Source organism: Suricata suricatta, chromosome 3 (assembly GCF_006229205.1).
Source record: "Suricata suricatta isolate VVHF042 chromosome 3, meerkat_22Aug2017_6uvM2_HiC, whole genome shotgun sequence".
Lineage (NCBI taxonomy): Eukaryota > Metazoa > Chordata > Mammalia > Carnivora > Herpestidae > Suricata > Suricata suricatta.
In genome coordinates, this window is record NC_043702.1 from 143,175,652 (window position 1) to 143,179,117 (window position 3,466).

General features: G+C 43.4%; 1 long non-coding RNA gene across 2 annotated transcripts in view; it reads right to left on the minus strand.

The window, feature by feature from the left end:
- The window catches only part of LOC115286732, a 14,421-nt gene extending 11,032 nt beyond the window's left edge, over positions 1-3,389 (minus strand). Inside the window, exon 1 of one of the 2 annotated variants that reach the window (XR_003906242.1) lies at positions 3,273-3,389. This is a non-coding gene — a long non-coding RNA (uncharacterized LOC115286732). Of the gene's footprint in view, positions 1-611; positions 741-3,272 lie in introns of those variants that run through there. The other variant, XR_003906241.1, reaches the window with a different exon arrangement.
- Between the last annotated feature and the right edge of the window lie 77 nt (positions 3,390-3,466).

The following is a 3,466-nucleotide window of genomic DNA, read 5'->3' on the forward strand; positions in this document are numbered from 1 at the left end:
ACATGTACTCCAATATTCAAAGCAGCACTATCAACAATAGCCAAAACATGGAAAGAGCCTAAATGTCCATCACCTGATGAGTGGATCAAGAAGATGTGGTATATATATATATATATATACAATGGAGTAATATATGGCAATGAGGAAGAATCAAATCTGGCCATTTGTAGCAAAGTGGATGGACCTCGAGGGTGTCATGCTAAATGAAATAAGTCAGGTGGAGAAGGGCAGATACCATATGTTTGCATTCATAGGTCTAACAGGAGAAACCTATTGGAGGACCATGGGGAGGGGAAAGGGGGAAAGAGAGTTGGGGAGAGAGAGGGACGCAAAACTTGAGAGACTATTGAATACTGAAAACAAACCGAGGGTTGAAGGGGGAGGGGAAGTGGGAAAAGAAGTGGTGGTGATGGAAGAGGGCACTTGTGGGGAAGAGCACTGGGTGTTATATGGAAACCAATTTGATAATAAACTATTTTTAAAAATTAAAAAAAATAAAAGTGTATTTTCTTTCATTATTAAATACTGTATTTTCCATGTGTGCATTAGATCAACCTTGTTGTCTTATCCATAAGGATACTTTTAGGAATGCAAAGACTGGAGAAACTTACCTATCAAACCTCCTTTTTAATAAATGATTGACAACATCCTTCAGCAAATATGGGAGTCAGCTAAGACCAGGAAACGGGGGTCCCCAGAGGCAGTGGCTGTCACTCAGAAATGCAGGGACTCCCGGATGCCAGCCACATAACAGGTCTCTAGCAGACTTCCAGGAGGAGGTGTTCTGCAAACAGAGGCTTCTATAAGCAGAGGCTTGCACTGGACCCCATTCCAGGAATTGGGAGACTGTAAATATTTTGGATGGCAATTTTTCAATACATATCAAAATCTTTAAAAGACTCGTTTGATAAAATCATTGGATGGTGTACAAAAATGAATGAATAAGGATATTCACGGACTCCTTATTTATATTTAAAAAGTGATTATCACCAATAGAGTATTGGTTAATGAACTTAGAATCTCTGTATATGATGTCGTACTCTGTAACCATGTGAAATTATATTATACAAGAAGCAGTGACCTCAGTAAATAAGTCTGGGTATCTTGGCAAATGAAAAGAACCTGACTCGAAAAAACAGTAGTAACAGAATAATTTAATTTTGTGGGAAAATACATACGAGGGATAAACATTTGGAGGTAAAAATTGGGTGTCTTTATACGGTAGAGTTATGGGTGAATTTTCATTTTCTTCTTTGGCTTTCTGTATTTGTAATATAATACTATGAACTGTATTGTAACTTTTATAGCAAAATTTTTTAGTACAGTAAATAGTTCCTGGCTCTTCAGCACAACTGTCTTTCGGGAATTGATTGGTTTTGATGTAAGTTGAGCCTGTTGAGAATGGTCCTGGGAAGGGAGGGGTCTCTTACGGTAAAAGGGGAGCAGAAAAATGGACAAATGACCAGCAAGGACAGGGAGAGAGATGTTCCGCATCAGGTCTAGTAAGGGTGGGGAGAGTGGCTGGCCCAGACAAGTTTCTACAGTGTTCTATTAACACCGAGCCTGCCTGGCCCTCAGGGGGCCCCAGTCAGCAAACTCTGTTTCTTTGCCATGAAGGAGGAGAAAGAGCATATTCTGTTTGAGCCTCAAAGGGCTGAGTGAAGAGAGGAGAAGAAAATCGTGAAACAACAACAGAGATATGCAGTAATACATTCAAAATGATTTTGATATACTGGCTAAATTACGTAAGTGATAGTGGTGCAGGGTACATAATCAGAATTCTGAGAATTTGTTGAGAAAAAGTAGGTAAAACGCATGGAACATGGACTGGTTCTAGCCCAATAAAACTCTAAGGAGTGCCTCACGTCTACTATGCATAGTGAGTTCTCATTGTTTGTGGAAGGAAAGAAGGAAGAAAGGAAGGAAGGCTGGGGCGCCTGGGTGGCTCAGTCGGTGGAGCATCAGACTCTTGATCTTGGCTCAGGTCGTGATCTCACCATTCATGAGTTCGAGCCCCATAGCAGGCTCGGCACTGACAGTGCCAAGCCTGCGTGGGATTCTCTCTCTCCTTCTTTTTGTGCCCCTCCCCTTTGTGTGCATTTTCTCTCTTCTCTCTCTCTCTCTCTCTCTCTCTGTCTCTGTCTCTCTGTCTCAAAATAGATAAGTAACATTAAAGAAAAAAAGAAAGGAAGGAAAGTAGAAAAGAAGGAAGAAATGGAAGGGAAGGGCAGGAAGGAGGGAAGGAGAAAGAAGAGACATTTCAGGAGGAAGGGACAGCTAACCCGTGGTTCTCAAACTGTGGTCCCTAGAGCTACAACATCAACGCCAACTGCGAACTTGTTCAAAATGCAGATTCTCAGGTCCCAGCCCCAGCCTAGCCGTACTGAATCAGAAACCCTAGGGTGGGCCACAGAGTTGTGTTTAAGACGCCTTCCAGCCTTCCAGCCGACTCTGATGCAGCTAAAGTTTGAGAACTGCTGGGCTAAGTAATGCCTTTGATGCAGGCACGAGCAGGTTGCAGGTTAGGAGACTGGTTTTCCGGGGACAAAGAAGCCATATCAGGAACTGACGGGAGGCCAGCTGGGAATTAGGCAAGAGCCAGGGAAGCTCTCTATTATGAGAGCAAAAATTAAGTTGATTTTTTTCCCCACAAACATCATGGCTGGTGTTTACATCTACATCTCAGAACTAATACGAAGGAAATGTGGTAAAGAAAAAAAATCACCTATACTTTCTCTTCATCCACACATCAATTAACTTAAGATTTTCCCTGTTCCTTTATAGGGTTTGTACACATGCATAGACGATGTTTACACGGTTACAGTGAAGTCGGACATGCAACTCTGGGGATGTGTTTGCTTGTTGCAGTGTTTTGTAGTGGACTAGATACATGAACCAAGGACTTTAAAACTTACTGTTGTTTACACCGTCATATTTTATACCTTTGCTCTTCCTAGGTTCTCTTTGGAGGGTTGTTAGTGCAGAAGCAAATAACAAAATAACCAAACGTGGGTTTAAACTTTCCGAAGTTGAGACCCAGGCCAAAGAAAACAATTGGGAAGTATATAAATAACCAGCACCAGTTTTTCTCACCTTGGAGACTTGACAAAGTCCTCCAAGCTAAGAGCCAGTCTACAGAGAATCAGGAGGAAGACATGTGACTCGGGTGCATCTTTCCGGCCCCGTTTCACCCCATCCACCACCCTATCCACGCCCTTCCCCCCCTCCTCACCCCTGCCCTCCCAGAACCTGGTAGATGAGACTTTCACCACCTTCCTGAAAAGAGCCCAGAGAAGGCAAGTGTGGCCATGGTCCTTCGCTTAGTGCCTTGTGAATGGGACAACGGCTGCACGACCTGGGACAGACATGCCGCCCCAACACAACCTAGAACTCCCTGCTGACGGAACAGACGGAATGTGGCTACAACAATGGCTGGCCTGAGAAACGTCTGCACTCGGGAACACAG